At 38.8% G+C, this 13875-nt stretch overlaps 1 protein-coding gene and 1 long non-coding RNA gene across 2 annotated transcripts in view; one reads left to right on the forward strand and one right to left on the reverse strand.

Annotated features, from left to right (window-relative positions):
- Positions 1–1095: 1095 nt before the first annotated feature.
- Positions 1096–13875, forward strand: part of HAPLN1 (hyaluronan and proteoglycan link protein 1) — an 85352-nt gene continuing 72572 nt past the window's right edge. Inside the window, exon 1 of the mRNA XM_033179205.1 lies at positions 1096–1494. The gene's annotated coding sequence lies outside the window, so the exon portion shown is untranslated. The remainder of the gene's footprint in view (positions 1495–13875) is intronic.
- LOC117064951 lies at positions 11152–12209 on the reverse strand. Its single transcript, XR_004429761.1, has 2 exons — positions 11994–12209; positions 11152–11209 (listed from the first exon to the last, which is right to left on the reverse strand). It is a non-coding gene; the product is annotated as an uncharacterized LOC117064951 (long non-coding RNA).

Genomic DNA, 13875 nt, shown 5'->3' on the forward strand with positions numbered 1-13875 from the left:
CGCCCCAGCCCGAGCGGCGGCTGCGGCCCTGAGAAGCCCGCAGTTCCGCTCGCGCCGCGCCGCCCAAACCGGCGGTTGGAGCTGGGAGCACTGACGCGAATCCCCCGCACGTCCCCAGCGCCCCGCGCCACCTGGCCCGGCTCGCTGCAACTCGGGGATGGCCTGCGTCTCGCCTCCACCCTGGCCGCGGGCCCCTCGGGCTTGTTTGCTTGTCCTCAGTCCCAGGGCCAGCCCCACTCCCTCCTCCCGGCTGCTCCAACAGCCGTTTGCTTCCTGCGGTGTGTTTCTTTTTTTCCCCTTCCTAGACTCCATCAAAGGTGGCTCTGTTATTGAAATATGAAGCCATTTCCTCTCCAAAACCCTTGGTTACTCAAGGCGGGAATCAATGGACCTATATACTCTCCCAGGAGTTATAAATAAATGTCTATTTGTTCAGGAGGCGTTTTCCCGCGTGTCCCAGCATCTTCCCCAGTGGTTATTTCAGGAGTGTGTGTGTGTGTGTGTGTGTGTGTGTGTGTGTGTGTGTGTGTGTGTGTTCGCGCGCGCGCACGCGCGCGGGCGCCCTGTGCCCATCTGGTTCTAATCCTGGGTATGGATCCACAACCCAACCCCACCCATCCCGTCTCTCCCTCGCATTCCTCATTCTATAAATACACCCAGGTTCTTTGAGCTCTGTCATCCAAGGATACAATAGCAGTTGTTTGTTAAGAGAAATTTAAACTCAACATCAATATTGAGTCCAGTAAACCAGAAAATATGCTTCTGCTGATTTGGGTGGAAGGCCATCTCCAGTTTAGGAAGTTTTATGTGCCGTTATCATCATTGTCTGTTATCTTTGATCTCCTTTGGGGAGGGGAAGGCGGGAAAGTGAGGACCTCTCCGACCCTGGGATTTTTCTTTTAAGCAGAGGCTAATAAAACAAAGCGCAAACTGACTGTCCTGAGGAGTGTGCTCACATCGCTGCCCCGCAGATCATTCCACAGACCCCATATCCCACCCCCTCTGGACAGACCTAGGAGTGGCGAGGGTGAGTGTTTGGGAGGTGTGGTGTGGTGGGGGCTTGTGTGGTTGTAGTGGCCGGCTTTCCTGAACCCCAGAGCGAGATACTCGAGATCTGAGCAGAGGGGAAAGTCATCTAAGAGGCTGCTGCTTTACAAGGTCTGGGCACAGAGCTGCCCCTCCCTTCCTCCCTGAAGTTTGCATGAAGTGCACGTTAGGCTGTAATTAGGGGATCTGGGAGGAGAACTTTCCTGGTGACGCTTTGCTTTTCTTCTGCTCTTGGTGAGAAAGTGCCTCCTTCTTCCCAGGATCAGGACCTCTGCCATCCAGCGCCACAAAGAGACATTCTGCACACACACACTCTCACACACACACACTCACACTCGCCCAGAGACAAACTTAAGGTGAGGAGAAAGAGCGCTAGCTTCACTTGATCTCCAGCTTCCAACTTAAGCAGAACTTGAGAGCATCCGAACTCCTGGATTTCAGGACAAGGTAAAACTTGCAAAATTTTTCCCCCTCTTTTGGTTATACCTTTGCACCTTTAAGATTTCAAAGGGCAATACACACATAATGTATATATACATTATACAAATTTTATTCTTTTCTTTTGAATTTAGTTTTCATTTGAATTTAATACGACACGTCAACTTTTTTAAAAGTTTCATATTATCGGATAAAATATTTCACTACAATAAACAGGCTCAGTTTAGAATTGGAGAAAGAATTAACTCTAGTATCCTGGCTTCTGCTAGTGCTACTGCAAATCTGGTAGGGTCATGGTGTCCAAGTGGTGACTTTTCTATCTGTATTTTAACAACCATTTTTATAGCACCTGAGTTGAAAAAAAGGATAGTATAGGCTGAAGGGAAAGGTGAGGAATGGGAATGTCCAGCCAGGCTTATGAATTTTGTGTTAGAGAATATATAGGGTTATGTGAAAAAGAAAGTTACTTTAAGGCATAGGTAATACCTGTTAGATTAATAATCTTAGAAATGTTGCCGTTTTTGGCCCAGGCTTCTCCAGCTAATTATGAAATCAACATCATAGAATATATACAATGATGTTGATGCATAATTTGAATGCACTGAAGAGAATTTATAGTCATAGTTAAGATTACTTTTAAAAGTTGCTTAAAGAAATTATTTATATGTTGAGACTGTTCACCACCAAAACAAACCTAAACTTGTTTGGGCTCCGATTAAGTAGTTTTCTTCCACTGAATGTGACTATTGTGTTCAAAATAAGATGGCTTATTAATTTGAGAATAAGTTGCTTTATTTTCATTTATCACTGGAAAAATACACACAGTGGTCAGTACATTTGGGAATTTTTAGGGTGGAAAGTGTTCCTGTACATGTTCCAGTGTGATGTCATAAAATCAAACATACTGGCTGGCTTCTTGGAAGCTAATAGTTCTTAAGAAATTAAGGCCCTGAATTTTCTAAATGAATGTAATATTTATTCATTATAAATATAGTTTCTGGTAACTGTTTCTATGTGATTATTTCTGTGTACTAAATTTGCAGAGATTTTATACACATTTCAGTCATTTCAGTATTTTAATGGAATGGGAATATTGTTCTATCAAAAGTATAGCATAGTAGTTATTGTTGGAGAATTTTTAATGTAATATGATTCATAATTCTTACATCAGTTACCAAATTCCATTTACTTACAAAAATGAAAGTTTTCCTTCCATTCAGTAAAATATAATGTATACCAAAGGACTCTTCAGAGATTAGCTTTAGTCTTTAGTCACTTTTATACTGCTCATTTTAAAAATTTAATTGTTTCAGCTAAGAAATGAATTTATATTTTTGTTGATGACCTCTTCCACTAAATTGGAAACAGCTTAAAAACAGAACTAGATAAGAAGTAATTTTGCTTAAGGCTAATTAAATGAACAAGAGATAACCAACAACCTCTACAGACCACGGGTCTACAGGAGGAATGTACCCAGAGGCCAGTATTCTCAACAGGAATGCCTGATGGGCCTGGGTTTTCTATGAGAAACAAGAAAGTAGGGAAACATTATGTTCTTATTTATAAAATGAGCCATTTATTTTCAGCAAGGCCCTGTCTCTCAGAGGAATGACTGACACTGTAATTTAGAAGTACTGAAGAGACTTTCACAGAGAAGAATCAATTCATTATATCCCTAGTGGTTTCACTTCCTTTTCCTTCCTTTGGGAGCAAGTAACACATCCAGGATAAATACATTCAGAGTACGCAGAAAGATACTTTATGAGTAAACGGTCTACTAAACAACCCTACCTTTTAGCATCTTGGGTGTGGAATATTGGTATTTTCCAAACAGTTGAAGAAGTCTTTTGAATCTTAAGGTAGCAATGCACTTCATCTTTGTAAAGATGAATAAGACTTATATTCAGAAAATGACTCCCTTCCTTAGAAAATACTAGTTTTCTTTTCCACTTCTTTTTGCCCCATGCACATTTTATTTTTCAGAGTGCATTTTTAAGATAATGGTATCTCACCAGTTAAAATTCTGACAAAATACAAGGCAAATTTGAAAATAACTTTGACAATGCTTCAGATTAATTTTCTGACATCCTGCAGCCATGATTAGTAGCCATAGTACTTAGGCTATGTCATTTAAGTGTACTCAGCCTGTCATTTAAAGGTAACAAAATGCTGTTGGGAGAAGTAGGAAAGGATGGAAACCTGAATATACTTAGGATTTTAATCAATAGTGTTTAAGAAGGATTAGAGGAAACAGCTGGTTAAACAATTATTAGGAGTAGAGAGGATGAGGTGGTATAAATTAATAACGCATCTCTTTATTTACACTATGAATGGGAGGGTCTGTGGTGGTTAACTGTGTGAAGCATGGTCCCTGTGTGCCACCTAGTGGATAAGTCAAATAAGGCTTTCTCACCGGCTTCTTAAAATACTCTTGACTCCTCTGGTTGACGTTTGTTGAACAATAACTACATGCCAGACATTGGGATAGGTGCTCAGGGTAGAAAATAAAGCAAGTGATGTTTAGATAAGTTAAAAATTAAGGTACAACTCAACAGTTTATGAAATCCCTAGTGGTTGTATTTAAGATCACTTTACTCTTTATTGGATACTTTACCACTAACTTTCTGCCTCCACAAGGATATAGCTTCATAACTGCAAGTCACTTCTAATATCGGATTTGTTTTAGACAGACAGATCATGGAATTGTTCAAGGAATGATGGAAAGCGTTTGACCATCTTAAATCACTGTTCCTTCTGTAAGGTTTAGTGTTACTGACTTTAGTTGGGTAAACAACCACTAACTTAAAAGGTTACCACACAGCTGCACATTGTGTTTCATATTCTTTGATTATTTCATTAAATTGAAAAGGATAGTAATACAAGTTGTTTTTGAGTAATGAGGTCTATTTTATAAAATACTGCTCTCAAACACTAATACTTAGCATGTAAAACAACTTCATCTATACTTGTTGTTCCCATGGAGTTTTGAAGCAGGAACCTGGCTTCCATTAAGTTGATCTAATAGAAAAAAAAATCCTAGACAAAAACTATTACTTGGAAAACCACCACTTGAAGGAAGTATTAGGATACCATAGAAGATTCATCTACTTGAGTATTGCACTGGGAGCTTTAAAACTCTTTTCTTTAAAAGATATATGAATTATTACTCCAATTAGCTCTTTGCAAGATATGTGGCCATTGCAACAGTTCTCAGGACAATCAGCATTAATTAAGACAAGTTGTGAAATTCATATAGGAAGGTAAAATGCCTCAGTAGAGGAAAATGATGAATTTGTTACTTGGGGAGTTTTTCAGGTGTAATCCACAAATAAATTTAGGGCTGCTGTTGTGGAATGGAAGTTTCCTCTTTAGAAGCGTTTGGTTTTTGTATGGCAGGAAAACCCACACAGTGAAAGAAGGAGACCTGCCCATTAAGTTGTTTTTCATTAATATCACAAAATTATAACCTGTGTTGATTGGAGGTACTGTTTGGAATTAACACCATCAATCATATAAAATAAAGCAGATTATTTTAAGCTTTATTTCCAATAGATCATTATCTATCAGGAAAAAAAAAAAAACCACTTTCTGTTAATAATTTCATTGGATCATCCTTGTGATTTAGAATGAATTGCATACTCATTCTAGTGAGAGAGTTAGCGAGAGACTGCCTAAAAGAAGTCCTTAAAAGGCCGGGCGCGGTGGCTCAAGCCTGTAATCCCAGCACTTTGGAAGGCCGAGACGGGCGGATCACGAGGTCAGGAGATGGAGACCATCCTGGCTAACATGGTGAAACCCCGTCTCTACTAAAAAATACAAAAAACTAGCCGGGCGAGGTGGCGGGCGCCTGTAGTCCCAGCTACTCAGGAGGCTGAGGCAGGGGAATGGCGTGAACCCGGGAGGCGGAGCTTGCAGTGAGCTGAGATCCAGCCACTGCGCTCCAGCCTGGGCGACAGAGCGAGACTCCGTCTCAACAACAACAACAACAACAACAACAACAACAACAACAACAAAGTCCTTAAATTAGAAGTTTAATCAAGGACTTTTCTAGGTTTTTTCTTTTTTTTTTTTTTCCTTGAGATGAAGTCTCACTCTGTTACCCAGGCGGGAGTACAATGGCGTGATCTTGGCTCACTGCAACCACCACTCCCCCGGTTCTCCTGCCTCTCAGCCTCTCGAGTATCTGAGACTACAAACATGTGTCACCATGCCTGGCTAATTTTTGTATTTTTAGTAGGGACAGGGTTTCGCCATGTTGGCCAGGTTGGTCTCGAACTCCTGACCTCAGGTGATCTACCAGCCTCAGCCTCCCACAGTACTGGGATTACAGGCATGAGCCATCATGCCCGGCCTTCTTCTAAAGTCTTCTATCATGTTACAAGAAGTTTTAATGATTTTGGATGACTTAAGGATACTAGACAAGAACAAACTTTACAAGAGAAAACCAGCCAAGCTCTCTGAAATGGTCTGATGCTTATAGTTATTTTGCCCTTGCTCCACATAATAATTCCTCCCATTGATAGTGACATGGAAGGGGATAGCTGGTATTAAGAGTTTTTAGCTATGCGTCTCAGAGATAGCTAGAATTTAAGTATCAAATGTTGCTGACTATTTTGAGAATCCATTGATTGTTTTATAGCTTAACAGGGGTGACACCTGAGATCAGGGTATTGCTATAAGGCCAGGAGACTATTTACAAAACAAAAAGAAAAATTCAGAGTGAAAATATCTTGGAAAACTTACTAAAGTTAAAGGGCTGGTTCTCCATCTGTTCAAGACAACAGAAATTTTCCCTTCTGCCCAATCTAACATCCAAAAAGAACACAATTTACTCTATTGCTTACTAAATTCCAATTACTATAATATTAAATTAAATATTATTCAAATTATGTTTATGGTAAGTCTGGATTTCCCTAAGCCTTTCACCAAGTCTTATGGATAATCCTTGGTTTTGTCTTCATTCATACTCTGTGAATTTTTTTTCATTTTTACTCTGTTATTTTGAATTTGGGGGATCGTCTCATTTGATCATTCATTTGTTCGTTTGTTTATTCAACAAAAATGTATTGAGCACTGGCTGTTTACCAGGCACTGTGCTAGTGCCATCTGCTCCCCCTCACTTTACACTGTGAAAGTCCATTCTAAAATAATCAGAAAGTCAAAACTGATGTCATAAACCTGAAATGTTACAAGGTCCTGAAGTGTACTTTGAGTAACAAAAATAACCAAAAAGTTCTCGCCTCATAGTTTTGGTATTAAGAAAATTTTGAGCATGCATTTTTAAAAATTATTTTCCCTTGTGTGCGAACGCTGAGCTGAGTGGATAAGAGCTTTGTTTCTTGGTTGTGTGGACACAGATGGGCCTGGAAAGGCAGCTCTGACACTCCAGAACCCCAGGAGGCCTAGGGTTCCAATAATATGTCTGCTTGGATGGACAGGAAACGCAAAAATGCATTTGCACAGAATTGTTGTCCACCAGTTTGAAACTAAAATTCAGATTAAGCAAGAATGATGTAGTGCTTACCATTTGCACCAGGCAGGCACCATGCTAGGTGTTGTATAGTAATTGGCTCAAGGAGCTCACAAACCAGTGGAGGAGACAGATGGATACACATCATGAATCACTAGTAAAATTTGCCAAGTAGGTGAAATTTGCCTTCCTAATTTCCTGGCTCCCTTTCTTTGCGTTTACCCAGGCGTTCTAACCCCTCTGTCTCATAAAGAGACTCCTGCTCTCTACCCCTGCATCCTAGAGGATCTGATAGTTCTCTGGTTTATTGATTTCTTGATTACACTTAATTGTGAATGAAGTTCACTCATGCATTACACTTAAGTGTGAATGAGTTTCACTCATGCATTTACATTTTAAGTCCTTTATTTCTTTAAAGTAAATGTTTTGTTTTCCATAAAAAGAATTTAAAACATCTGGGAGCCTTTCTATCCTTACACCAAAGGATGTAATTAAGCCTGATTCAATCTCCCAAGGTCTTCAGCCTTTCAGTTATTCCCACTCCTTGTGTGAGAACAGACGGATTCCCTCAAGGCCTGTTTCCAGAAATTTGAAGGACCATGTTAACTACTGGCTCCTTTTAGCTGAGCCTGACCAACCTGTTCTTCCACCTCCCCTCTTCCCTTTGCCCCAAGGGGCTTCCAACATCCATCCTGTTTTAACATTCCTGTTCACTCTGCCTTAACCTCTGCTCTAGATCCCCTCAGCCCTTCATGACAGTGCTTCAACTGTGACCCCTGGACAGGTAGGGCATCCATAACATCTTAAGTTCTACAGTTTCGAGCCCTTATACCACCCCACATATCCAGGTTTCATGGGAGGGAGCAGTGAGAATCCATATACTTGGTCCAAGAATTCCTCAAAGTCGTGGAGATGAAAAAGGAATATGCATAGGAGAAGCAAAGGAATCAGTCATCATGTTGAAAATACGGGTCAAAGCCAACATCTTTTAAAAATATTTGCTCAGGTACCTAAGTACAGTAAAATTGTTTTCAGAGACATTTCAGCATTGATGCTGATCTTAGCTTCTGCAAAACTAACTACAAAAAAAAGAAAACAGTGAAAATCTGCTTTGGCTTTATAAAAGTGACATGAATCAGAGTCATTTGTTTAAATATCTCCTCATAAACATAAGTTTATATTTAATTAGCATACAGCATACTCATAGCCATATTTTATTAAGTATTTCATTAATTCATGTAAGTTTTTTTTTTATTTTTACCCCATTAGATTATGCTACCATCGTTTGCTGCTGTTGTAAGATATTGTTCTGGTCTTACAACGTAAGGATGTGCTTACAGCTTATTAAATTTCTAGGACTGATGACCCTGATTTACACAGGTGATTTCCTTCCCTGTCTTTCCAGCAGCCTAGGGGAGAGGGGTCATTAGCCTACATTATTCACCTGGCTTGGAGATACAAATGCCTGACATCCTGTTGCCGCTGTTGGTGTCCAGCACAGTGCTGAGCATGGGGCTTCAGGGGTGTCCTGACTTTCTATCCCAAGTGCCTGTATTTCAGATGCCTGAATACCTCCAAACCCAAGCCATTCCCCACCTCTGTTTTTGTTTCCTTATGTCTTTTCTTACCCATCAATGTTAAATTTATGAACTCTTTTAAGATGTAAATGATAATCACTACAGTATAAAATTAATCATGTAAATAAAATTAATTGTTAATTTCAGTAAATCTCTAAATTTAAGGAAAGCAAGACTAGAGGTGGGAAACCCGTTTAGAGATCACTGAAACAGTGTAGGCATGATTGAATGAGGTTGCATTGACTGGATGTGGATGAGAAGTCTGAGATAGTGGGACAGTTTTAAGGATGGATGATTACATGAGGAGGGATGAAATTGACTAAGATTAGGAATATAGGAAGATTAGAAGTTTCTGGGAGAAATGATTAGTCTGATTTAGGAATAAGTGACAACAGGACAGCCAAAAACTCTTAGGAGTTGAATGTACATTTCTTAAGTACGGGGGAGAAGTCATGGCTGGAAATGGAGATTTGGAAGACTCTGACAGTAAAATGGTAGTTGAAAATCATCTGGAGGAGAAGAGGGATCGATCATCCCAGGGATATACTAAGGGTGAAGCAGTTAGCCAAGAACTGAAACCCAGGGAAAAATTAGTAAGAATGAGTTTTGACATTATTTATGCATGAATTTAACTTTTTATTTTATTAACTATAAATGTCCACTGAGTTGGATAACAGCAATGTTCATTAATCCTTACATCTCACAGTCCTAGTCAGTCCTCTGCATATAGAAGGTGCCAGACATGTTTGTTGAATTAAAGGAAATTAAAATGGTATTTCCGTGCCTTGATGCTCTAATGACAGATTTTCATAATGATAACCCTGGGTAAGACCCCAAAATGTCTAGATTACAGTTGTTTATTGCATTTTGTCCAATACCGAACTAACTTTAAATATATGTTGTTGCATTTTGTTGTTTAAAAATCAGTAATCAATGTGTGGTGTAGATGGTAAGTCACCAGAGTACTTGATTAACCTTAGCCCATGTTGTTTAGTTTACCATATAAATGAGTTTACCACAGAATGCAGACTAATTCAAGTCTATTTATAATTCTTTTTCTAGTTCCTTGATTCTGAAGACTTCTAAATCGTTGGTCGAATTTGTAGTACATAATCCTGGATTTCTCTGGACTTCCTGGCAACTTCCTTTTTTTTTTTTTTTTTTTCCCAAATTCTCCTCCCTCCCCTTAATAGGAATGCTAGATAAAATACAAAAAATAATTCAATAATTGAATAACTTTAGTTTAAGTATGTCCCCAATATTTCATGGGACATACTTATACCAAAAAAATTCTTGTTTTTCTAAAGTTCAATTTTAACTGGATATTCTGTATTTTTTTAACTAAACCTGGCAACACTATCCCCTACTTGAAGTTACTATAACTAGAATATGACAAACAAAAATTTTTTCATTAAATTTCTGAACACTCTCCTTCTACAGGTCAGTGAAAAAAGTTACAGATTTTATTTTACTAGTGAGATAGACATATTTAAAATATCTAAATAAAATTGTTGAACTAAAATATATTAATCAAGATGCAAACTTACAGAGCATTTATAACTATGACATTATATACCCTATGTGCTAGTAATTATCCTGAGAATGCCATCAATGTATATTCATGATCATGTTTTTTATTCTAGCTAAAATTTTTTAAAATAACGTACATATTAGAAAATTAAACTTTTTATATGCTCCATTTTCAAGGCAACAATAACCATAAAACAAAATAATCATTTTTAAATTAAGGACTACACACTCAAAAATATATACATATAATGCACAACAGATATAAATTCTAACTGCAGAATACCTGAAAGGATATTGACCCTTGTTAATTACATGTTATGTTGTGGTTGTGCTGCCACCTTGTGACACTTTGAGGTATTACCCAATGTAAAAGTCCAGCTTGACCATTTGGCCAATGTTAATATGATTCCTCATCCTCACATGATTAATATTTTCACGTTATCCAAATTGCTGTATAATTTAATACAGAGAAAATAATTTCAAGTATGTAATGCAAATGTTTTCTGAGTCTGTCTGCAAATTAGTATATCATTCTTGAGTCAATCACTAAATTATAATTTATTCAGTACTGTCTGAATTTATGTTTTATGGGTAAATTTAGTTGTGTCTGTATGTATGTTCAGTTTACTTGACGTTTCAATCTGAATTTCCCATAGCTTCATGAACTTAACATTTCCAGAATTGAACTCATTATTTTCCTTTGACCAAGCCTAGTTTGTGTCATCTCTCTTTATATATAAAGAAAATAAAATGTATTAGTCAAACCAGAACACTTTTAAGAGTCAAAGGGAATGGCTTACTAATCATGATAACAAAAGGCATAAGCAAAGACTGTTCCAAGCAAACTGGTCGCTTATGTATAATTTTAAAATATTTATAATAGCAATCACCCAAACTAGAAAATTTGTTGTTCTCAACTACGGATCCAGGGCAGTGAACTGGAATCTTTATCTCAGATTTTCTTCATTCCTCCTATCTATTCATTCCCTTTCGTCTTCACGTCTTTCTTTGTTGTCCATCATACTTGCCAGCATTTTCCATGTCCCCGTTCCGTTGTTTGCAAAGGGATCCAACAAACAGAATCTTTTCTTCATAATGAATCTCACTGCCCCCTTCCTCCACACTTGCTCCAATTTTCTGGGAACTGCTAAGAAAAGTAAATATCACCCTGCAGAATGGGACAACTTTAGAACTTTATGGTATTTGATATCAGCCGGATCTTTCATGCTATATGGCAGTTCTACCATATTTCTTAAATGTCCATTGTTTCTTGAGCTCCCTGTAGCAGATGTCCAAACCTCTCTAATTCACAGTGAAAACAGAAGCCACCCTCTCATTGTCTTGCCTAAAATTAGCTTCTGATCCGTACCCCCAAAATATTATCTCTTTTTTCCTGTTAGAATAATTTTTTTTTAAATCTCCTTTACCTCAAAGAGCCCAATGTGGATGTTGCCCCCGAGCTCTGGATCTCATTTCCTCCATTTTTCTTAGAGAAATCTCTATTTATTAGATCTATTCTCTCTTGTATTGTCAACCTCTCCCACTCAGGTAATTTTTCTTTTTTTCTTTTTTGAGATGGAATCTCACTCTGTCACCCAGACTGGAGTGCTATGGTGTGATCTCGGCTCATTGAAACCTCTGCCTCCTGGGCTCGAGCAGTTTTCCTGTCTCCCCCTCCAGAGTAACTGGGACTACAGACGCCTGCCACCACACCCAGCTAATTTCTCTATTTTTCGTAGAGACGGGGTTTTGCCATGTTGGTCAGGCTGGTCTCGAAATCCTGACCTCGGGTCATCCACCCGCCTCTGCTTCCCAAAACGCTGGGATTACAGACGTGAGGCACCACGCTCAGCCTGTTTTTCTTATTGGCATTTCATTATAGTCAAATATTCTTTATCTTAAAAATATAAACCTTTTCTAATGTCACATACCTTCTATCAATCTTTCTCCTTTTCATGAGAGCCACTTGTTTTCCCTGAAGTACCTGTGTTCACTGTCTATCTCCTCACCCCCATCCTCTCCTCAGCTTACTGTGATGTGCTTTCTCCCACAGCTACTCCATTGAAATGCTCCTCAGTGGGGTCAACAATGACTTTTTTCAGCGCTTTCTTAGTGGCATTTTAATACTGGTGACCATGTTCCCTTCACAACAATCTCTACCCTGGGCTTTGTGACGTCATTCTTTCCTAGATTTCAGGCTTCTTTGGTTACTCTATCTCAGTCTCCATTTCAGGCTTCTAAAGAGAAGTCTACCGGCCTCTTGGCTGATTGTATTCCAATGGCTTCTGCCCAAGATGCTTGTCCCCACCCCACGTATTCTCCCTGTGCACTTCCATCTATACCGATGCATCACACTGCACTCAACTATGTGCTGGCAACATCCACATCTTTTGATATATCCAGACTTTTCTCCTGAGTGTCTAAACCACCTCCACTAGCACATCTCACAAACGTGTCAAATTCCACAAGTCCATAAGGAACTCTTTTTCTTTCTCCTGAATTTGAACCACCCCAATTTTGTCTAGTTTAGTAAATAGCACCAATTTATCGGCACTCAGTTTTCAAAAACAGGGACATGGGAGTCATCCTATGGATTCTGTCTCATAAATATCTCTCTCCACTAGCATAACTCCTGCCCTTCATTATTATCCTTTCTTACTGAATTGCTGCAAACCTCACCCATCAGTCTCTATGTCTCCCATCTTGTTACTTTCTAATTTATTCCCTCACACTTTAGCTAGAGTCACTGTTCTAAAATGTAAATATGAAAATATTTCCCCACCTAAAGTGCTTCAGTGTCTTTTCATTGCTGTGACAATTAGGTCCAAATTACTTTAAGTGATTTGCAAGGTTCTTAGTGACCTGGCTTGAGCTCTTAGCTGGAAAGCAGCCTCATCTAAAATTACCCAATACAGTATGTTCACTGTCTGGGCGATGGGATCAGTAGAAGCCCAAACCTCAGCATCATGCAGCATACCCTTGCAACAAACCTGCACATGCACTCCCTGAATCTAAAATAAAAATGGAAATTTTGTAAAATAATTAAATTAATTAAATAAAATTACCCAATATACTAGCTAACAGGATTCAATGACCAAAAAAAGCCAAGATAGCAAAACAGAAAATAGAAATAGACCAATAGGAGATGTAAATATTAGACTTTTCAGACATAGGTTTTATGTGATTAATATGTTTAAGAAATTAGATTATTTCTAGGAAATCATTTTGACTTTTATTTACTGTGTAAAAAGAACATTTGCCCAATACGAAAATAAGTTAGGCAATACAGAAAAATACAAGCACACTACTTACACATTTAATTAGTTGAATTCCAGATATCTCTGTGAGTTTAGAGAAATACATGGCTAGGAAGATAAACTGGACTGAGCATGGTGGCTCACGCCTGTAATCCCAGCACTTTGGGAGATCTGGGGTTCAAGACCAGCCTGAACACCATGATGAAACCCGTCTCTGCTGAAAATACAAAATAAAAATTATAGGGCATGGTGGCACATGCCTGTAGTCCCAGCTACTCGGGAGACTGAGGCAGGAGAATAGCTTGAACGTGGGAGGCAAAGGTTGCAGTGAGCTGAGATCATGCCACTGCACTCCAGCTTGGGTGACAGAGACTGTGTCAAAAAAAAGAAAGAAAGAAAGAAAGAAGAAAGAAAGAAGGAAGGGAAGAAAGAAAGAAAGAAAGAAAGAAAGAAAGAAAGAAAGAAAGAAGAAAGAAAGAAAGAAAGAAAGAAAGAAAAGAAAGAAAGAAAGAAAGGAGGGAGGGAGGAGGGAGGGAGGGAGGGAGGGAGGAAGGAA

Source organism: Trachypithecus francoisi, unplaced genomic scaffold (genome assembly GCF_009764315.1).
Source record: "Trachypithecus francoisi isolate TF-2019V2 unplaced genomic scaffold, Tfra_2.0 Lachesis_group2, whole genome shotgun sequence".
NCBI lineage: Eukaryota > Metazoa > Chordata > Mammalia > Primates > Cercopithecidae > Trachypithecus > Trachypithecus francoisi.